This window comes from Numida meleagris, chromosome 7 (genome assembly GCF_002078875.1).
Source record: "Numida meleagris isolate 19003 breed g44 Domestic line chromosome 7, NumMel1.0, whole genome shotgun sequence".
NCBI classification, from domain to species: domain Eukaryota; kingdom Metazoa; phylum Chordata; class Aves; order Galliformes; family Numididae; genus Numida; species Numida meleagris.
In genome coordinates, this window is record NC_034415.1 from 19515443 (window position 1) to 19539222 (window position 23780).

The 23780-nt window shown below is 40.6% G+C and overlaps 1 protein-coding gene and 1 long non-coding RNA gene across 7 annotated transcripts in view; one reads left to right on the top strand and one right to left on the bottom strand.

Annotated features, from left to right (window-relative positions):
- The window catches only part of ST6GALNAC3 (ST6 N-acetylgalactosaminide alpha-2,6-sialyltransferase 3), a 231486-nt gene that overhangs the window by 202843 nt on the left and 4863 nt on the right, over positions 1 to 23780 (bottom strand). The window lies entirely within an intron of this gene.
- On the top strand, positions 886 to 14971 carry LOC110402582. The gene is made up of 3 exons (XR_002441191.1): positions 886 to 1138; positions 3228 to 3351; positions 6874 to 14971. It is a non-coding gene; the product is annotated as an uncharacterized LOC110402582 (long non-coding RNA).

Below are 23780 nucleotides of genomic sequence, written 5' to 3' on the forward strand. Positions count from 1 at the left end.
TGGCAGAGGGCTGTCTGTCAAGGAATACCATTGAAACTGCAACCAAACAGGGCTCCAGGGCTGGGCAGAGGGAAGGCACTTACTGCATTGTAACTCCAACTCTAAGGCAGACCCTGCAGAAGTTACATCTGTGGCAAGCTGGGAGACATTGTGTCACCAGGTTGCCCAGAAGTGGCTATGGGACACTGTAGCTTTCCTGTAACAGGAAATTGTCATCAATTATTAAGACCAGAGGGGGAATTTGGGATGCGATTTTTAACAGGGTCAAGAACAGGAAATAAATTTTGTCTTCTAGAACACTTGCAGGTTTAGTGAGCATTTAAAAAAAGGAATACATATGCTTGTCTTCATGAAGCCAGGCCCTGTTCACAGAGCTCAGCCCCAATCACAACCGAACTCTCATTTGCATCAGTGCTGCCTGCTGAAGGAATTGGTTACCACCCATCCTTGGCAGCACCTCCTGGTTCAGGGAAGTTTCTGTACTTGAGGTAGACTTTGTCACAGTTAGTAATAAAAGCTGCCACAAGATCTGTGGTCATGAATGAAGAAAAATATAAGATCAGAACATCCATGCACCACAAATTCACTAGTAGGGAAGGAACGGGAGTGGGGGAACAGTGCAGTGAAATAAGGAGCTACTTTTAAAGCTGAATGCCAAGGAAAAACACTAAAGAAAGTTATAAGAGCTGAGTTTGATGAGACAGAGGAAAGTTTATTACTTGGGGACTGTTTGGAAGCTCTGCAATTATCTGTTCTGCTGATACACTGAAGGCAACTGCTATGCAGCCATCCCAAAGTTTGGGGGAATCAATTGTCCATTAGAAGATCAAACTGAAAATAACAAAACATTTCCAGATAGGTTTTATTTATCAGAAGGAACAGAGTATGATTGTATTCAAAACACACAGAAAGGAGCAAGGCAGACAGCAAATGAATGGGAAAGGAATCATTTCCAACCCAGGGACAGACTGCAAGTGACAGTGCCGTAAGGAACAGACGTTTGTTCCCTGCTGGCCACACTTCCGCCTCCTCCCCATTCATTCAATGCCTGGCGCTGGCGCTGCACCCCTCACCCCATGGCACACTGCTCTGAACACTTATCTGAGGAAAGCAGCTGGGGAAGGCCTGTGACCGCAGGGTAAGTTGGCGTTTGTTGGTATGAAGGGGAAAAACCTTGAGTAATATCAATAGCAAGCACAAAGAAATACTGAATGTAGTTGTGTGGAGCATGTGGATCTTGCATAAATTCAGCAGGGGAGCGTGTGCTTAAGGAGCAACTGGGGCAGCTGTGTACGTCTGCAGCTTTAGCTTTAAAAGCAGTAAATGCTGCATAGTCAGAAAACCACTTCCCCCGTTTTGTCCTTTGTAGTGGGAGTCTGCTGCCAAATGCTACAGCTCCTGAAGGAATTCAGCCCAACAAAGTCAGCTGAGACAAACCAGAGCCCCTCACCCCCCCATGCTCAGTGCACAGCTCCTTCCCGCTGGCCAGCAGCTCGCGCGCTGACAATGTGGGGAGAGGGAAAGAATGGCAGAGGGAAGCAGAGCACAGCTGTGTGGTGCGGAGTCTATCTGTATCTGTCTGCCGAGCACAACTAGTATTCAGGAAAAAAAAGAGACAACAAAAATGCAATAGGAGCACACAGAATCCATGCCTCTGAGCAGCAAGGGGCTCTCTAACAATGCATTCAAGCAACAGATAGAGATTTACCTTCAAAATGCAGGCCATGTTCTTTCTCTATCCTTCCTACCACAGAGCAGCGGGATTCTACTTTGTGAGCAGCAGTTCCAGTGTCATGCAAAAGGCTGGCTGAGCCGCACAGCTGCCAGAGCCCACATTCTTGCAGATGCAGACGCGGGTACCACGCACACAGGATCCGTTAGTCATATTTGTCTCTTCGTGCCCCGTTTGTTCCACCCATCGGCCTTCCACTGGCTGGAGGCCAGACCGGTTCCTCCCTCCCTCACGTGACCCTGCTCAATTCACAGCCCCGGTGGATTTCTGCCAGCTCTGGGATGCTCGCGCAGCAAAGAGTGTGTGCGAATGGCAATCTGCTGCCTGCAGATGCATTATAATGCATAGAACCAAGCCACATGTTTGTAATTAACCCCTGTGCAGCTCAAAGTGTTCTCAGGAGGCAGTGGCTGTTAGTTGATCAGCAAAGTCCAAACTCTGCATGCTATTTGGGCTCCAAAAAACCCTTACGCTGCTTGTTACAATGAAGTATTCTTTTACCATTCAGCCCTTTTCCTGTGCAGTCTTCCTTTTGTGAGCTAATCAGCAAGCGACACAAATATCCCACCCGAGGTGCCTGTGCTGTGCATGCCTTTTACTATAAAGGACAGGCATACATAGCAGGGAATGGAAAGTGTTTTGTGGTTTTGTTTCCTGAAAGCTCTTTGAACTTTCTGTTTTTCCCTACAGTGAAGTGGGATTAGCTGCAGGTTAATTAACTGAGCTGTTGAAGAATTTTATTTCAGTCGGACTTCGCTGCTGGCACAGGCTGCCCAGAGAAGCTATGGGTGTCCCATACTCAGAGGAGTTCAAGGCCAGGCTGGATGGAGCTTTGGGCAATCTGTTCCAGGGGGAGGTGACACTTCCAGTGACATACGGGTCCCTCCCAACCATAAAACCCAAACCATTTGCTGATTCTCTGATTTTATTGTTAAATTCAAGCTCTTCTTTTATAATATAAAGCACAGTCTCCCTTCATGTTTGTTGCTTCTCTTGCAGTCTTCTTCTCTCCCTTTTACATTTCTACCATTTCTCAATACCACATTAGAACCTTTTTCTGCACTTGACACCTTCTGTGTTCCTTGTGTGCCACATCGCATCACTCCTGCTATCTTAACACACACTGTTCCTTAAATTGCAATTGATGTCTCCATACTCTCCCCAAAAACTCAGGGTACCTGTTTCCACACAGCTAATACACTCCAGTTAACATTTTGAAACTTTTCTTGCTGCTCACTGCTCCCTGCCCAGGGAGCCTCTCCTATCTGGGCATAATCCCTTGAGAAAATAGGTAGGTTGAAATTGAAGGAGTTAGCCCTCCTCATTTCCAAGCAAGTGTCAATCACCCCCAAAAGCAGGCTTCCTCCAGCTCACACCCATTGACTGCCTTCCTGTGCACTTCCAAAAGAAAGAAAATGCCACTTTGTGTTTGGTCTTTGTACTGTCCCTTCAGATTGCCATAAGTTTGTTGAGGTTTTTTTTGTTTACTATACAGGTGCTGCAAACTCCTCAATCCCTCTCATCAGTGGAATTCACCTCTGCTAAACTCCAACCAGCAGCCAGTGCTCCTGGGATGGAAACTGTTGTGTCCTTCAGGAGCCTGATGGAAAAAACCTGAGGTTTGTAATCAAGTTGTCTAATATAACCAAACACCTACACAACCAATCAGGCAAAGAAGCTCATGAGGAAGGAACCCATAGTCCTAATGGATTGATTCTCTTAGAACTCCTTATGAATAACTACAACAAAGCTCTGTTAACTAAAAAGACACTTTAAGTTAAGAATAATTGCCTATTTATCTCTCCAGCAGTCAAATGTCTTTTTTTTTTCTGGATTGAAACTATTCCTTCTATGTGGTGAGCATGAGAAAAGTTTCTATCCAAGACAAATGAAAAATATTCCCTCCTCCCCTTCTTTACCAATACCATAAAGCATGAGAGGAATGAGACTTGGAGAGAAACTGTCTTGAAAAGGTCAACAATTTCAGATACAGCCAAAGCACTAGGGGATTTCCAATGAGGGATTTTCCTTAAGGAAAGACCGATGTAGTAGGTGTCTGTTTTAAGCATTTCTCTGGCATGCTTTGATCCTAAATACCACAGCAGACAAAACATAGTGACCTTTAACTTCCACAATTCCTGTAAATAGACCCTAAGACATTTATCTTGAAGGAAATCCACCTCATGAGTATTTCCGTGGTTTCTCTTTACCAATATGCTCCCAGAAGTTAAATTTTGGGAGGACAATACCAAAAATTATGCCTTTCAGATGAGATGTTCTCTCCTTTAAGGAGGGATATGAGATGCCACTTTGTTCGCTCCCAGGGACAAGAACTGAAGATGTGACTCCAACTGAGATCACAGACAGCCACAGTGGGAAGTCCAGTTTTAGGCTGAGCTGATTTCACCTCCAAGAAACTACATGAAGAAGTGCATCAACCAAGTGATAAAAGCAACCAAACACTGTAAACCCATCTTTTCCCACAAGCATAATGAAACAGTTCAGTCAAGCTTGATATACTCTTGAAATCAGCTTTAGGTCAAACATTGCACACTCAAATTTCAGCTGTGCCTACAACTTCCCTTCCAAAATGAATACAGCTGTTGCCCAGTAGGGTTGGAAGCTGAAGAGAACACAAAGCTTAATATACGCTGCATTCTACTTTTGCTTTTCAGGAAATCCTTACAGCTTAAAAGAAACACACCAGAGGTGAATCAGGGAAAATGCCCAATGGGAAATATATATTGCCCCACACCTAGCTTGCACCTCAGTGCAATTCATCTAAACCTCACTCAGCCACAGGACAACCATACTGCATTTTAATTAAGTGCTGAGTTTAAAAAAAAGTTAAAGTACTTCTGCATATTTTACCAGCAGAAGACTGGTAAAACGCAATCCCTCAGTGACTGCTTGGCACCATTACAAGTTCAGCTCAGCTCCTTGCTATGGCTCAGTGTCACAGTAACAATTTTGCATGGCCATATGGCACTTCCAGACCTTGCATGTTCTTGAGTTCCTCCCTATTTCTAATGCACACATACATACACTCAGATTTGCGACCCCCAACTTTCAAGTAAATATTCTACAAAAAGTCTTTATAAAAAGAATTCTACATGTATATAAAAAATATCAAACATTGGCCAGTCATAACATTTTTAGAAATGTTTTCTCCCCTTCCAAGATGAGACAGATCACGAGTAATGTAAAGGTTACATTAGACAGTGTTCTGTAGATACTTAATACTTTATGTAGAACATGGCTTTCATATAAAGCATACAACGTTGTCAAGAAATTGCCACTATTAAGAAAGAAAACGTATAGACATAGGTTGCTCTGAAATTAATGCCTCCTATTTATTTCCTCTAATTAAAGCAGGAGTTCTGTGCCCACCTGTGCCACCAGCTATTTTGACTGTGTAAGAATGGTGAGGATAAGCAAGTGTAGAACTTCTGGATATCATAGGAAAGTACATCAAAACAATTCTGAAGGGCATTCCAAAGCAAAATGACCTGTTTGAAAATGCACTGTCATTTAAAAGCAATGTTGCTGACTACGGAACACTGTTGGTTAATAGGCATATCTTACAAGTTCTGCAGCCAAGGACACATTTCCTTTTTCCACCCTTAATGTTTTACATTCTCTGCTCCTACTATCAAAGATTCACACTCCCACTATTTCGTATAACTCTAACATCACAAAAATATTGAAGTTATTTCACACTTCAATACATCCATGTCAATTTGCCCTCTAACAAGATTTTATCCAAGAATACAGCTGTTCGCATAAAAGCTTGGGGAAAGAGAACCAGAGATTGTTTCTATCACAGTAGTGAAGAGCCCAGATTGGAACAGAAAATTTAAACCCAGTATTTCAGCTTAGGAGAATGCCTCCTCCTGAACTGCAAGAAAAAAAAATAAAAAAGACTGTTCCCTGCTGTGCTCCCCCTAAAAACCCCATTCAGCTGCTGGTTTTATCTGCTGAGCTGCTGGCACTATCCAAACTGCCCCTCTTTCAGGTACTGGTGGGGAGAAGAGAGATTAAACAAACAAGAAAAAGTCCCCATACTTTGTCCCTGTACATTCCTGATGCTTTACCTCATGTTTCATTGCACTTGAAAGCACAGCAGTAAAGACAGATTTATTTGATGCAGGAGTTATTTCTCCCTGGGGAAAAAAAAGCTCTTCATTTTGACCACTCTGAATCCACATAAACTGAAAGTATACTCCCCTATCAAATTCACACTCTTCTTGAAGCACTGGGTTTAACTCATGGTCTTGTTGCATTGAGCATTATACATTTGCATTATTTGAGCATGCTAAAAACAGATCTGTAACATGATGACAGTCATTTTGGGAACTAAAAAGGTGTTTCACATAGCGTCTGGTTTAGATGTATTTTAGTAAGTTATGGCTCCAATATTTAGCCATAAAGCAAAAATATGGTCTATATACAAGAAAAACGAGCAACATTTTCTTGCTTAACTGAGGTGTTATATGGAAAGATATACAAATATAAGAAACTCACTAGGAACCAACATATTTCTACTTCTGCATTTCTTTCTGCGCTTGATTCTCAAGTTATGAAACCAACCAGACTATCATACTGAAATATAATTCCTTACATTAAAATTATCTCAGTGAAATTCACATCTTGTCTTATTTAGAAGACTTCCCTAGCCACAGCTCAAGGAACGCGAGCAGTGAAAGCTGCTTACAGATCATGAATGAGGAGCTTTACTGCTCTGAATCCAAAAAACTGACACTCTATGCCCCCTATTGAATTCACATTCGTCTTGAAGCCCTTAGAAACGCTGACCTGATATCATGCTGTATCCTGAGGTCAGAGTTTTTCTTCTTTTTAGACCCAGCAGAACAATGACTACCTTGTTGTTAAAAGTGTTGTCGCCCATGAAAACTACCAGTGGCAAAATCCTGCTGTTCCTTGTAGAGCCCATTTCAAACTACAGACATGCACTCTCATGGAATAGCTGGTACATGCTTTGTAATATCTGATGGCTCTCACACCAGACTGTATTAAAAGATACTTAACAATCTGTTGAATTAACAGAAGCAATGTTACAAGTTTATAAAATTGTGCCTCTGAAGGTTGGGTTCCTCCCCTCATTTTTTTTGCTTTTCTAGATCAAGAGATGGACTTACAAAAGATAAGAATGAATCAGCATTACATGGATACGTCATTTCCTACAGGATAACTGCTTCACCCATTGGAAAAAATAAGAACTTACACAGTGGATGAGACAGAGGTCATTAAGAAAAAACTGCATCCATTCTGCAATGACCTAAACAACAGAAAGCAGCTGTGAAGAAGTGTATTCTGTACTTTTCTCTAACAGAAATCCTCTGCAACACTTTCTGAAGTAACAGCTAGGCACTAGTGTTCATCCCACTCCTTCTCTAGGTTCCTAGTTTGAAGCCATGAATCTTATTCACAAATACACTGGATACTTGAAACTGTAATTGAAGGTATTGGGATTTCTGTTTTGAGCATATTATTTGCTACACGATGCTAATACTCTGAAAAAATCTCAGAACCCTATACTGAGCACACCAACATAAATAGACATTTTTTCCTCTGTGACTCAATTCCTCTCCCACAAGAAAGCTGTAATTTTTGATGTGCATGTCACGTGACACTGAATGGCATTAGTGTCCATTAGGAAATTAGGCACCCTGTCTTCAGGAAATGCTTTCACCATCATGAAGTAATATGTGGCAGAGGGCCACGTTCAGGCAAGGAGGAACAGAGATATTAAATAACAGCTCTGCACATGAGTGTGGCTAAACTTGCCACAAACCAGTTGGGAGCACTACAACTAAAAACAGATTTTGATTATGCTTAGTACATAATTCGACCAAGACAAGACCACAGAAGTGATCAGTTGGTAATTTAAATTTTTGAATGCCTATATTTGTTATTGAATACTGTTTTTATTATAATATCCCATAAATCAGGCACAGATTCCATTTCCTGCCATTACAGTGACACTCAATGGGGACAGTAAAGTTTTCTAACTTACAGAAATGCATGATACCACACCTCAGGTGAGGAGCTCACATGAAAGTACTCCTCTCTAGACCTAGAGCACAAGGCACAATCTTTTCCTGATAGGTGATAAGAGCAGCAAAAAGCAAAATGCTGTCTTGTGACAAACCCTAGACCAATTAATAACAACCGCTTGGCCTACCAACTCTGCCATTTAATAAGATGCAATTTAAGTCAACTCTCACTGTATTCATTCTTTGAGAAAGAATATATGCCACCTTTATGCCAACTTGGAAAAAAAAAAGACTCCAAACCACCAACTACCATTGCAGTGTTTGAGTCCATGAGTGAAGGGCTGACAGATTTCTGTCTAATTAAGTTTCTGGAAACAGAAGTGGCAATGTTATCCTCCAGCAATATTCCTTTTTCTTCAGCATAACCTCCTGAGAATAAGCCCAAGGTAAGCAAGAGCAAATCCACGAATTTTCCATGTGGTACCTTAAACCCACTTGTTATTTCAGTGACATTTACATCCCTGCATTGTGCCTAGTTTATTCCTATCTGGGTTTCAGAAGGTGGCCATTATTTGCATTGCTTGAAACTGTTCTCATCACACAGTCAGCACAAACAGGTTTAGACAAAATAAAGTTTACTACGAGTGCAGGAGAATTTAGCTTTGAATACATTTCAGATGCTATCCCTGCTTTGTTTAGAACAAAGCTTTGGAATTTCATCATGTTATTTTATCTGTTAAGAACAGCTGTAAAGAAGCCTATGCAGGATTCTTTCTGTCCTTCCTGCTCTCCTTCCCTTATGATTTTCTCCCACAACACAGCAAAACACAGTAGCAAGGATGACTGAGTACAGGCAAGTTGGAATAGCCTTGGAGATTGCCAAGTTGTATTAGAATCATAGAATGATTAAGGTTAGAAAAGACCTCTAAAGGTCACCAAGCCCAATCCACCCCCAATGCCCTCTATCCATGTCCCTCAGTGCCATGTCTCCACAATTCTGGAACACCTCCAGGGACAGTGACTCCACCACCTCTCTGGGCAGCCTGTGCCAGTGCATCACCGCTCTGAGAAGATATTGTTCCTAATATCCAACCTGAAACTCCCTTGGTGCAACTTAAGGCCATTCCTTCTCATCCTATTGCTGTTACCTAGGAGCAGAGATTGACCCTCACTTCACCACAACCTCCTTCCAGGGTACTGCAGAGAGCAAGGTTTCCCCTGAACCTCCTCTTCTGCAGATTGAAGAACTCCAGTTCCCTTGGCCACTCCTCATAAGACTTGTGCTCCAGATCCTATTGTATTACTGTACTCAGGTAAATAAGTAGGTGAGGAAAAACAGCCATTTTGATAAAGCAAAAGGGAGATGGCTTCTAAAAGGGAAATATTTCAGCCAAAAAGCAAGCAATCTACCAAAGCCAACACTTCCTCTTCACTGTTTGCATGCTACAGTGCACACACAAAAGAATTGCAAACAATCTTTAAGAAACTAGGCTCAGGAGCTTGCAAATCTGAGATAAACGACTTGAGAGAGGGTAAAACTAGAGAGAAGGCTCTTAACACCCAGATCTCATCATGACACAGACGGAGATTTAAAGCTTCTCAGCATTTATTTATTTTCTGTTTCCATAAGGTATTTGTTCAAGTGTTTAGCACATATTTGCAGTTTTATTCTAAAATCATGCAAGAATTTTAATGTGTGAGAATCTCTGGAAAATATTCTCATACTGAATATGAAACTGTTTACAGAAGAGTCTACATTCAGCCATTTTGAGATTAGTCAGAAAGTTTAATAACTATGACTGAAATGCAAGCACATGCTGTCTGATTAATTCCATCAAGAGAGCAAACACCAAGGACTGCTCAGGAGAACAAATTGCTCAGCACATGCTATAAAGCAATGTGATCTTTCACAGAATTCAGGATCTGGAACTGTCTGTCAGGAACAGACAATTTAGGAACAGGTTCAGGAACACACGCAGCACTAGCCAGCAAAATATATGTAATGCACAGATTAGGGTTGAGTCATGACCTTTGCACATAGATAGAAAATTGGATGTGAAATAGACATGGAAACATCAGGAAATATGATCTAATTAGCTACAGAGATTTTCCTCATCATCACACAAAAAAAGGAAGCAGAGCCACCCATCCAAGATAAGCATTGGCATGATAGTCTAACCACATGAACAACATAAACTATTGAAAAAAAGCCTTTCACTGGCCTAAATGTCAGTTCTTATCAGTTCTAGAGGTCTTATCAGCCAGCACTACTGGATAACATTGGTACTTCCCTGTACACTGTCAAAATAAGCAGAACACATCTTACTATTAAGCTTAGAGTGGGATCATAGCAACATGACAAAAGTGGTCATCTGCTTCACAAGACTCAGCACCACACATAATGAGCTACAATGGTTCATACCTGCACCGCAAATTAGCAAAATCCACATTAAATGTTCCTACATGGACATTGAAACCAAGAACCAAAGCACATTCCAGAAGAGTAGAGCTGACTACATGGATTTCGGTTGGGAGGTTTGAGAAAAGAAACCTTGCTAATAGTATAACAGACAGAATTTGTTGGAGTGCTGACAGGCTACAACAAAGCATCAGAACAGTATTTGAGTCTGGCATCAATGACTTCCAAGGACAACTATTAGTGACCAGGTTGCGCTCTGCTTTTGGACTGCCCTAACCCAAATTCCTGTAGACTTGGCCTTCTTCTTTTGAATTTGAAAGTAAACCATCGCTATGAAAGAAGTAGTGCATTTTAGTCAAAAGTTCAAAGGACAATGAAACATAAAATAACATTGGAGAATAAGCTTGTTAGCATCAAACCCTTCAATTCACACCAAGGACTTTCTTAGAAGCATGCATGCATCAGTACTTCGAAAATCTACACTTCTAAAGTTACAAATTTAAGAGGCACCCAAGCAAATACACTGCCCTCCCTTCCCCTTCATGGTATTTTGTTGGGTACAGCATCTCACTGCATTTCTTAAATACCATTCAGAACGACATCACTGCAATTCATAGCTTGTATTTAACAGAGGCTCTCCTAGTGAGAAGATTGAATTACTTTTCCGAGTCAGAGCTTTCTAACTTGCCCCTTATAACCTTGCTGTTCTCCTTTCCTACCTAGTCTCAAGTGTAGCATTCTGATAGCACAGTTGTGAGCTCAGGCTGATTGATCCAAACATTATGTCTGACAAACTTAAAAGTTATACAAATCTAGACAATGATAATTAAATCAGACATCGCATCTGTGTTCCTATAACTTGTACCCCAAACTTTTTTTCCCCAAGAAAATTTACAGTAGTTTAACAGTATGGACCAAATTCTGTTATATAGCTAGGTAAGAAAGGAAAAACTTAACAATACCAAGGTGAGTAGGATCACCTAGGTCTCTCATCTTACTTTGAAATCAGTCTCAAGAGGATATGAAATAGAGCAAAGACATATCAGGTGTAACAGAGCAAGTATCAGTAGCATATTGAACAAAGACCAAGAGCTGCTCTATTAAGTCTTCTTGGTCAAAAATAGTGGAACTGGCTTGCTTACCCAAACACACCACTTCTGGTCCAATTGTTGGAAACAGTTGATGTTGTCTACTAAAGCACATGGAGATGAACCAGAGGAAAAAAGTGACTGTACTTAAATAAGCCTTCAATAACATAGAATAAATTCTGGCTGGATGTTTCAGTTTCTGAGGGATGTCTGCTTTTTTTTTTTTTTGCAGAGCTGAGGGGGAAATTATAAAACATGAAAATACTATTGCTTGTGACTAGCTGCACATAGACTCATAGGATAATCTAGGATGGAAATGATCTGTAAGATCATGAAGTCCAGTCATTACATAAAACTGACAAGTCCACTCCTACACCATGTCCCTAAGCACCACATCCACACATCTCTTAAACATCAACAGGGATGGTGATTCTACCACTTCCCTGGGCAGCCCAAGCCAATGCCTAATCACTCTTTCCATGAACAAATTCTGACATTATACTTCCTCTGTGACTCCCCTCCTCCTAGCTAAAAGAGTGCATCTAGCTTGCTACAGAATTTTATAAGCCGCATCTTTGAAGATCTCATCATGCAAACACCTTCTCTAGTCACAGAATGTCTCTCCAGCATCCTTCTGCCAAGAGCCAGCATTCTAGGGTAAACATCTGTGGTTGAAGGCTGAGTATCATGGTAGTCTGTGCTCACATGGACTACCATTATATATACACTACTCATTATTTTAACTAAAAGCTGTCCAACACTAAAGCATTTTATAGATTACTTCATATCCAGAAGTACAAACAAATGCACTGAATTCAACAAGAGTGTACACCCGTAGCTTAGCAGCATTCTCTTTTACATTGAAGGCTCTCTGTTTCAAGTAAAAGCAAGGCTGCCTCCTGATTGTCACTATTCATCAGTTCCCTTTTCCCTGGACAGCTTAGGAGCTAGGATGATTTATTGTGAAATCCTTTCTCAGCCTTGCCATTAAACATCATCTCTTCTGTAATAAACATTCAAATCCCCAGGGTCTGTACTACAGAAGTCTTGACGCATTATTCTTCTGACATGTACTAGAACATAAATAATTGCACAAGTGAGTCCGCAAACTGATTTGACTAAATACTGGGCTAACTATTTCAATATCAGCTGAACATATAAGCAGGAAAACAATATTAGAACTCATGTGCCACAGTTTAGTAGCAGTGCTATTTACACAAAACAGTGCTGGAAAGTAAAGAGCAATCAGTTACACTGGAATAAGCAAATCATAGAATATCTGAGTTGGAAGGGACCCACAAGGATCATCGAGTCCAGCTCCTGTCTCCGCACAAGACTAACTAAAAATTAAACTGTATCAAAGCAGAAGCTATGTGTGTATGAGAGGTACCAAAGTCAAGGCCAGATTCTTGACAAGTGCAAGGGAGGGATTTTGGATTACACCAGTTAAAGAAAACATGATTCATAGACTACATAGGCTAATGCTTTGTGAGAAGCTGACTCAAGTCTGCATTCTTTATGAAACATGCAGCTAGTCTGAACTGCCATGGAGTTACTTCTTGATTTAAATACACAGTACAGTAAAGCCAGGGGAGCAAATAACTTAGAGAAAGAACATTTCAAATACTCTTCAGTGCATCAAGATGGATGATCATCATATCATACAGCCTCTCAGGCAACTGGAGCCACTCTCTGCATTTTCCTTCTCAATGGGGAAGAGGAAAATAGAGTTATTTGAACTCACTCTGATGTATTGTCTTAATCCTGGCTTTGCTTGCAGAGTATAGATAATCAAAATCCTTCTGTTTCAGATCAGGAAGGATCTCTTCCCCCATATGCATGGAAATAAATCAAAATTCAGACCCTCTTTGTGTATCTATAGGTTTTTTGTAGCTTATTAAGGTGGTCAAGTACTTCCACAGACTTCTGAATTATCAAGTGAGTTCAAAGCTTCTCTACTTTACTCCAAAAAGCTAAGATAACAAAAATCATGCGATATCCCATCTTGAAAGGAACCCACAAGGATCATGGAGTCTAACTCCTGGCTCCAAGCTATACCATCCAAACCCAATGGGTGAGAGCAGTGTTCCAATGTTCCCTGAGCTCCAGCAACTCAGGGCCATGCCCACCACCTTCTGGGGGCAGAGCTTTTCCCTGGCCTTCCTCTGTCCCAGGTCCATGCCATTTCCTTGGGCCCTGTTGTGCCCCCAGAAGGCAGAGTTCAGCGCTGGCCCTCTGCTTCCCCCCCACATTTCACACATTCATAAAGGTCACCCACGCACATCAGCAAAGTTCAGACAGTGTTCTCTTCCTCCAGGTACTCACAATAGGAGCTTTTATTGTTGGCTCCAGCTGGCAGAGCAATGCATGCTCCATACAAATTACTTAATGTTTGGGAAACACTCAAAGCCTAAGGATACTAATGCCAGGCAAGACCCTGGAAAAAAAACAATGGCACTGTTTCCCCACAATGGTGAGCTCCTATTATTGCTCCAGGCCCAAAAGCAGCTTGTTTCAGCCAGTTTCTGAAAGAGTTTCTTGGCAGCACACAAAATTGACTAACATTGACCATCTTTTCCAGATGCCCCTTGCCAAAGCCTCATAAAGGGTGTGTCTTCCTGCCAGATTCAGAGCACAGCAGGCTCAATGATTTAGTTCAACTGTAACTTCAAGCTGAAACCTTACAGTGAGACTAAGGGAGAGTCAGAGCCTCTGAGTTGTAGGGCAAATAATGGTAAAATCATAACAGATCAGCCTACAAAATACATAACTGCATTTTATATTTCACATTTTTATATCTGTCTTTGCTGTCTAATATGTTGCTTTCAGCAGTGTTGGCTACCTCTAGATGCCCTCGTGCAGCTGTGCTCTTATCTCAGTTACAAATTCTCCAAATCCAGCACACTCTCTCACAGTACATCTGTTTTTTCTGGCTAATCAACAAGAGCAGGGCCTCAATGCAGGCCCAGGCATTGTTTAATTAAGAAATTAAGATTTTCACTCCATTTTACAATTTCAGTCCTCCAGAACAGAAAATACGTCTTGTTATTGACAGCTTCTGCACTATAACATCAAGATACTGGGATTCTCTTTTTCAGTGCCAATATCAAAATGCATTTATAAAATCTCCTGGGAATGGGAGAGCAGAAGGGAGACAAATCTTGACCAACTATTCATTGGCCTTTCATCCCCCTCAGAAGTAATGGTTCCTTTGAGAACACCACATTCCCTTCTTCCAAAAGATCTTTACAGCTCCCTCCTCAGAACACATTACAGGGATTATTCCATGTCAGATCAAGTGTGGCAAAGTGCTGCTGTGTACAGCAAAAGCTTTTGCTGTAACAGACAAAAACTAGAGTTGTTTCCACCATTATGTTGAAAGAGTAAGTCACAGAATCAAATTGATATGAGCTATCACTCCGGCTATTTAAAAGCACAGTGGCACCTCAGAAAGGGAGTTCTGCCTTCCTGAGGATACAAGAGCAGATGATATAAATTAAAACCAAAGCTACTCAAGGAACTCATTTTGCAGTTTGCTTGGTAAACACAAATAATGTAATTTCAAATTAATCTGAAATATTCTTAATATTTGGGGATTAAGAAAATTATTCCAGAATACACTGTATAGGAAGAATAGAGGCTATGCAGTTGCCTCTGACCAGTTTTAAGATAACTCAAGAAAGGTATTAATCATAAGCCAGTAAGCAAGAAAGGAATAACTTACCCCATCCTGAAGATACGTGCTCACTGGAAAACTCCTAGAATGAAGCAGTCTCCAACTAAGAATGTTTCCCTATCGGCTACCAGCCCTAAATGAGGTTAGGGAGAGGTGGGTCTTGGGTCCACCCCCTCTGGTCACACAGATGAATTACTTGCACCTGAGCTCCCAGGGCTGGCCACACCTCTTCACCAGGTGCTCAATCACTGGTTCAGGCTGTGACCTAACGGGTCCCATACATACACACAAACTAGAATAAGGAATTACAGTTCAGAAGCTTAAAAACCTGATTGACTCTGTATATGAAACACATAGATTAAAAGTTTTAAATGTTCATTGTATATTTTGCGAAAAGAGTCGCTAATACTGTTTTTCGGGCAGAATTTGGAATAGTCACTCTTTAAAGTGAAAAAAACTAGAAACACATCAAACTTCATGCACATATGTTGTCAAGTTTCCATTATAATTGCTCATTAGCAAAAGGAAATTTGCAGGATGGTTTATGACTGCTGCACAGAACCCAACATGAACATCTATATACATATACACGTAAAATTTGGATCATATTGTCATGTTTTTCTGGAGCTTTAACCCATTCTTACCTATGGGATATAGTTCTATAGGACAATATAGAACTAAAGGAAAAAATATTGTATTTCCATCTAAAACATGTCTATTTCTGGTTCCTCGTACTCTGGGTTACAGTGAACACAATAAAGGTTCTGGTTTCTTTTCTTCTATTGTTTTGCATGCATCATTCAAAATTAAAAGCAAAAATAAAGATGAAATATGTCTTATTCCTAGCATCAGCTATGATTCAAGAAATAGTCCCGGGCCCAATGACACACTTTAAATGCTGTACCCATTGCAAACCTCTTAAATATTCTCAAATATTTTAAGTCCATATCAAGGTCTAACAGGTTTTAAGTACTCATAAATCAAACAGAACCATATTATTGTCTATAGAATCATTAATAAGATTTCTCTACTATTCATACTTTGACAAACTCTTCCCATGGCTTTCATTTTATCCTAAAACAAAAAAAATCCAGCTTTATTTAAAGCAGCATCACTGAGAATTCACCCAGCAACAATTTCTTCGCAGTCCGTATTTTAACCTCAGTACTTACAGATCACTCTACATTGTCAAAATAAACACGCCACAAACACTTAAACTAATCCTCATATCGCTTTAAAGTCTACAGTAGTTCAATAACTTTACACAAAGAAAGGATTTATACTAAAAACAAAAAGCAAAAACAGTTCCAAAGACAAAAACCAATCCAGCATACACTCACTGCCCTAAGCAAATAGGTATCATGAAAAAACAGACATCCTTTACAGGCAAAGGCTACACAAATAAGGACACACCACTAATAACAGCTCATTAGTACAGCTTCATCCGTGAACCCAACTTTTAAGCACACCCTGCACCTTCTGTACTTACCTGTCTTCAGACAAGCTTGCAACCCATTCTTCTTAGTGCAAGCCTTAAACAAACAGCTGTCTCATTTAAAGCAGCTCTCTCACCTGGGTTGAAGCAACACTGGCCACAGTGGTCAGTGATGTAGCAGTAGGGAAACCACACCCTCCTTTGCCAGATAATCGAAATGTAGCTATAACTAGCTTGGCCAGAGCTTCCATTCTGCAGCTGTTTTACAAAAACCAAGTATTAGGCATGTCCTAACTGTCTATTTCTTTAGCAGCTATAGGTGGTCTACAATTCTGTAACAGCTGTATGCAGTTAAGCATTGTCAGTACTAGGTTTTAAAAGGCATTTAGGTATATAATGCCAAGCTGTGTCATGTGGTTGACACACCTAAGATATTCAAGGGCTGGACAGTGCTCTGAGCACCTGGTGGAGCTGTAGGGGTCCCTGTTCATTGCAGTGGAGTTGGACTAGATGACCTTCAAAGGTCCCTTCCCATTCAAACAATTCTATGATTCTGTATAGAACAGTTACTACGATGAGAGTCAGACATCTGTCTGTGCAGCTCTAGGAATTAATCATCAATTCTATGATCTCCCAGTACAAGTTAATCTGAGGATTTGGCAAAAAGGGTTCATTTATATTATTTCCTCAAATAAAGAATCTCTTTTTCCCTCCCTGGCTCTTGCTCTGTGTCTTGGCTTCTTCACTCCGTTGTATCAGACTTACATAACACAGGTCTGCCCCTGTTTTCTGCAGTGATTGCTGGGACTCCATTCAGTATCTCATTTCACCTTTAATTTCATTTTAAAGTTGGTGTTAGACCAACTGAAATCCAATTTAGGTGATCAAACTTGGCTGACAATGCCATCAGTTTGTTACTTTCCTATAGATACTGTGAGGCACTCTTATTTCAAATCCAAGCCCATAAACTGCCCAGAGTCAGCAAAGACAACTTAGTCATACACAGCAAGGTCAACTCACTCTCTTACATACCGCTGTGGAAAGGCAACAGTATGTTTGAGGAACTTCAACCACCCAGGAGGAATATGTCCATAATAAATAAGACACCAAACTAGCCCCTGACTTACCTTATTTTGGTCCATTCAATAGTGAAATTATGAGTGAGAAATCAACAGATTTTTCTACCCTCCCTGCCAGCTGTACTTTCTGTACAGGAGAATTTCTCCCAACATCTTTTGTACAAACTATTTCACAGATCTGCAGGGAAAGATGTAGGAGGCAACGGACACAGAGATGTTTTTTCACAGGAAAATGGTATTAATTGTTTTTACAGCACGTTGATGTCATTAATTGCTTTGGAAGAGCCTAATTTTCTTTTAACTTTAACACCACAAGTGGAGACCACTACAATTTATGCATTGATTTTAGATTGTAACTTGAGTATTCTGCAGATTTTTCTTTCAGTAGATAATCATAGACCACACAATACTACAACAGAAAGCCCTTCTGATGCAGATAAAGGAAGTTTTATGGGGGACTAAAAGAGGATAGAAGTTAAGCATTTTTTTTTTTCAAATAGTTTGTTAGGAATCTCAACCCACATTTTATGTATTCACTCAGGTCCATGCTGGTTTTATTCTTTTCTGGAATTATCAGCTAGAAGGCACTGTTCTCAGGTGAAACAGATAAATACAAAGGACAAGACAGTAATTAAAGGTTGCATTTTCCCAGCTTTGACACACATCGTTTGTCCTTACGAGCACTACTCACAGCCAGAGGACTGCAGTGCCATCTCTCTCTCTGAGCAGTGTTTGCATCATTTAATCTGCTTCAATCACAGGACAAAGTTGTAGTGAGGGTGAATTATATGTGGGTACACTAAACATGCAATCATTACAGCTATTGTACTTTAATTCAGTCTCCTCTTTTATATTGCTACCAACAGTTACCCCATTGCCATTTTGCTCCACTCTTCCAGTTTCAGCAACACCCTACAGAAAATATGTCAAATCCCATTAGTCTATGCCCCCTATGCTACGTGATTGAAATATTGCAGCTATGTAGCATGCTAAAACATGGAATTAGTGTTCCTGCAGGAACAATAGCGCTGGATTAGAATTTCAACCCCAGATTAATACTCTGAATTCAGTTGCAACAAGCCTACACAAATACTAGTAGTGATCATCTCATCACAGTGTGGAAAGGGAGTTTAAAGCAAAATCTTTCTCTTCTTCTGTATGGTAGTTCAAATTTTTCATTCAGGTCACTAACTTAAAGAGAAGTTAGAAATGGGAAGGAAAGGGTAAATCAAATTGCAACTCAGATCCATACATTCTTTCCCTTTGACTCTCACCAGTCATAGATTTTCCCATCATAAACTCCAATAGAAAATGCATTGTGACTCAATGACCTAAGAAAGTTCGAAGCTATTAAAACAGCAAATCAGCACAAGTGGGTCAGAGCCAGTGCTAACAAAGAACACATGCTACCATCTCTCATTCGAAGGCTCATTCTCAGTAGTTCCGAGTGCTCCCAGTGCCAGCTGAAGCCAGGTAGAATGGCAGGCGATCAGCCCATCAGAAGTTCAGGCCTGGAGATTTAAAGACTATCCTGAGGCATAGAAAGCCTACTAGTGGGATAAGAGAATGGAAGACAATGACTGGCAGTGAGAGATGAGTGTCCTGGGAAAACAAGGGAAAGCTAGCAAAAAAAATAACCCCCTCCATACCAGGCTCCTCAGAAAGGTGTAAAGCTCAGCATTTTAACAATCCAGGAGTGAGGTATCTATGGAGAGGAAAAAAGTGATAAAAGTGGTGCAGCAATATTTCAGAGCTGTTTTTAGGGTGACTGCTGAACAGATAGTTGATGGGAACACCTAAGGGAATGCTATTATGTCTTCCAACTGATAGAACCCATCTCTGCAAATGGATGGTTTAGAGATTCTTCTGCTACCGCAGGAGATAAAGCACGAGCAGGTACCCACAGAAACACCCTGCAGCTCGCCTGCCCAGCTGTTCAGCCACTTCCAAATCTGCGTAAATATTATGAATTATATTTTACTACGAAACATATGCTCTCTAGTACCCATACGTGTTCTTGCTGCAGAGCCTTGATTCAAGTGAATTTCTCTGCCCTCAGTAATTGCCTCTCCCGCTGACAGCTACAGCTCTATGAAGAGGATCCCAGTGATACCTTTATGCAATGTATACAGTATGAAAACCCTAAATACATGCTAAATACTAAAAACGTGCCACAGATGCTTCTTCCTCTTACAAATGTGAAAATGAAGCATTATATTTCAGTCTATTTTGTCAGAAAGGAATCAATGCTTAGCCTTTTTTTCAGCCTTCCCTTTACCCTTCTTCATCCTCAAGGCCATACAGCAGCAGGCATTTCTCTCAGCTTTATCCTGCTGCTGTTTCTCTACCGTGATCATTTTTCTCCACTTCTGGAAATGCAGAGGTAGTCTGAGTGAACCGGACTGTAACCAGTGTACAGCAGAAACAAAGTGCCCCATTCTATCAGATGCAGATCATAAACCTGGGAGAGAGAACAAGTTTATACATCTTTTTCATTTAAGATAAGAGTCTCTCTCTTAATAAGAAAGATACTAACTCTTATCATTTAATAAGAAAAGTTGGAATAGACATCTGGAAAGTGGGATGCTCATAGGACCTGTAAGAAGCACTACACAAAACTCCTCTTTTCAACATGACCCACACTGTAGACCCTCCAAGCAGTGAACTCCCAACACTTCTCTGTTGGTAGCTGCATTCTAAATACAGGGAGTATAGTGCAGAGGGAGAAAAAGCAAAACTGAATGCAGCCTCAGACCTTTTCATACAAGCAGAGGCTTTCATCTAGCTGGAGAAATAGATGAAAGCAATGTATTTAACCCAGGAGAATATAAGCTTCCCCTTGGAGACCAGACACAGAGAAGAACAAGGAGATTCCAAAAGGTAAACACGGTGTTCATAAGGCAGCTTAGAGGAAAGCGAGTGGAAAGGACATGTCATTTTCAAGGAGTTCTTCAGAAAAGATAATCTTTAATGGTTCCTGGATCACTGAATCCCAAGTGCTGTGATAAGTAAGTTGTTAGCATACTACATCCTCAATTAAATAGTTTATCTCACCACTCTAATGTCTAGTTAAGTCTCATATACTGCAGTAGAATATTTTGAAAGAACAAAGCTTTTAGTTACTCATGAAGAAGGGATAGCTATAGATGTATTTAATTGCTTTGTCATGGTGTGCATTAGTGATTATCAGCTGTTAACAGAACTGAGTAGTTTTTGGATGTGTTATTTTTTAGCTACCTTGTTGCCAGCATTTAGATGCCTTGAGTTCTGCTTATATTTTTCCAATTCATCTGCATTTAAGTTTCCACTGCCAGGGGTGGTTTCTGTGGCAATACGTTGAAAGCTTCTCTCCAGAAAAGGCTTTCAATAATACAGATCCCAATAAAACTTTTTTAGTAAACACACTGTTGGGCCTTGAGTGTGAAATGCTTAAGATGTGAATTCCAAAACTGAAGGCAGGGTGGATTTCCAGGTCTCATCCCCTTTCCCTCCATAAGTATTCCTGATGAAAAAGCGATCATGTTATGAATTTAATCAATGCTGTTAGTGGGCACTGAGTTCCACATGACAGCATGTTGGCACTGGTTACAAATTTAAAACAACTCAGTGAAAATTCCAAATGAAAACTATATTTTGATAGCCTAACTCATACATGTAGCTCTACACTTGCTTTGATATAAACCAGGATGATATGGAGGATAGATCTGATGTGTCCTGAATAAGTACATAGAATGAACAGCTTTCTGCAATAAAAGAGAACCTAGTATCAGGGCCACTAAGCTTTGCATATTATTAACGTTAATAGAACTGCATGCAAACTCTTGTGCAAAACTCCCATTGACATCTACAGGGAATGCTCACATGTCATTTAGTCAGAACATGCACAGATGAACTAATCAGTAATTGGTACTGCACTGACACTACACTTGTTTAGTTGAACCTGCTAGTAGCTTTATTGCATGCGTTTCAAGGACATCATAATCTCATCTTGCAGGGAAGGAGGATACTGCTATTGTAAAAATCAATTAGGAGTCTCCTCCTTTTCCCTAAACAAGCATCCCCCCCCGAGTGACTTAGACAGGCAGTCCTTCACTCTCTGAATAGTGGGATTATAAAACAGTCATCATTGCCAAGGGCAAGAAATCAAGCTCGATGGCCTGATGCAATATGGCAATTCCTACATCACTACTAGTAGCTAATTTCCATACAAAATCCTTCAAATAGCTACACAAGAATTCTACTCTCCCTTGGATATCTCTGTCAAAAGAATTTGCATCACATGCAACATTTATTACATCCTTCAGGCATTCCACATGATTTGTCTCACATTGGCATCTGTACAGGTCCAGGTGCATGCTAAATTCTGAGGGGCTTTGAAGGAATCCCTTAACAAAGGAGTTCTAAGAGGCAGCCAAGGGCCAAAGTATCAACACGGTTTGTTGGGATTGCACGGACACAAAGATAGTGTTAGTTATCTCTGTGAAAATACCTTTCCAAGGCAAAAATTGAGACACAGTAGACATATTGTATTAAGGAACAGTCTGGCACACTGGTAGGTAATTGATTCTTAATGTTTAGTATATTTGTAGAAAGGAGCATAAGGAAACAATTAAGCCTCCATACTGCTTATAAGCTGTAGAGCTGATTTTTGAAAAACTGTCATATCTTATTTGATAGAAAATGAAAGGAGCTTCCAGCCTGCCAAACCTTATGCTAAACCAAGTAGGCAATGCAGTTCTATTCTGACAGCGTTTGTCACTGACATAGCATTTAAAACCAGAATGTGCTCTCCCCACATGCTTTTATCATCAATTATCTTCTCTTCAATGAAACTGCAACTTTTAGACAGAAAACAATCCTACGCTTTTTACAAAAGGTGAACAGAACAGCAGCTGTTTACTTTGGAGAGTTCAGCTGCATCAGATCAGCTTCTGTTCCCCTCCAAAAAAAGAGCTGGGTTTTAAAGAGCACCCCAAGCAGCATTTCTGACAGAATTCTTGTTAGGTTACATTCTTCCATCAGTTGTTGGAAAATGTGCAAAACAAATATTGGGGGAAAAAAACATAATTTTCTCTGACTTCTTTTGGTTGTTTGTTTTGGTTTTAAGTGCAACTGTATTCTCTTTGAAATATTGAGGTATCTCTAATTGGAATTCCAAAATAAATAAACAAACCCCAGTCAAACCCTGCAGAATGAAAGGAAAGCAGAAATAAAGCAGGTATCTTCTATTTTAGCATGGCAAGCTGCTTTCCAGCAAGTATTTCCTTGACAGAAAGATCACCTGATTACCTCTCAGATCTTGCGAACTGAGAGGTAAAGAAGAATCATGCTCCATGCGCCATGCTCTAGAAATAAAAGGAAAGGGCTCTATGCAGCAGCAGTGCAGAATCTAATCTCATTTCCTTTGCAATATCTTCTCTATTTAGGCTCCACTCTGGCTGTTACTTCTTCCCTTTCAGTAAGTTTTATTGAATCTTTGTGTAAGTCATTTTCTACTTGGTGGTGCCAAAAATCTATTAACACACAATCACACTGAAGCTGATCATATCACGTATTCTGTATACCTGCATGTAGCAACTATCTCATGTAATTTCTTAAATGCCTGAGAATTACTATTCTTGCCCTTCATACATAAGAACTAAAGCTGTGGTGTACCTGAGTGCCAAAAGAGATATACTTGTAGCACATTGGTAGGCTTTCTCCTGTTCCAAAAAGTTGTCGACGGTACAGTCTGGCCAGTATCCCTTACATGATGTATCTGCTACTAGCCCTGACTCTGCTGGGGAGTACCTTATCATCACTTCATTGGACTGTTATGTATCTAACAAGGGTTATAGTCATTTGGCAGCATTCATCACCAGCTTCATCACAATGCTCCCTAATGGCTTCTGAACAGACTGCAAGTCCATCTGGTGCCCCGAGGTGAACTGACAAACTCATTCTGCAGCAGAGAACACAGCCAGCAGCTCCTTTTTAATTTGAGCTCGTCTCCCTTCTCTGCCCCTCAAAGCATTGCAAGCTCTACTAAGCTGGCTTTGCCTCAGCACAGCTTTGCTATAGACATCATTACCTTTATTATTGTACTTAAAGCCGCTCCACAATAGGACTAAAGGTGTAGGATGACCTTGGAACTCTCCCTGCTCTTTCAGATAGTTCTGCGACCATGCCACATCTCTTAGCCATCACACAAACCCTTAAGTGTGTCACATCTGGAAACACTGTAACTGTTCTAAATCATCCTACTTCCTCTGCGTGTTGAGTGGGCTGTAATTCCCAATGACTGCTGTTAAGACCTAGCACCATGTTAATTTCCTCGTCTTTGAGGCATCCTTGT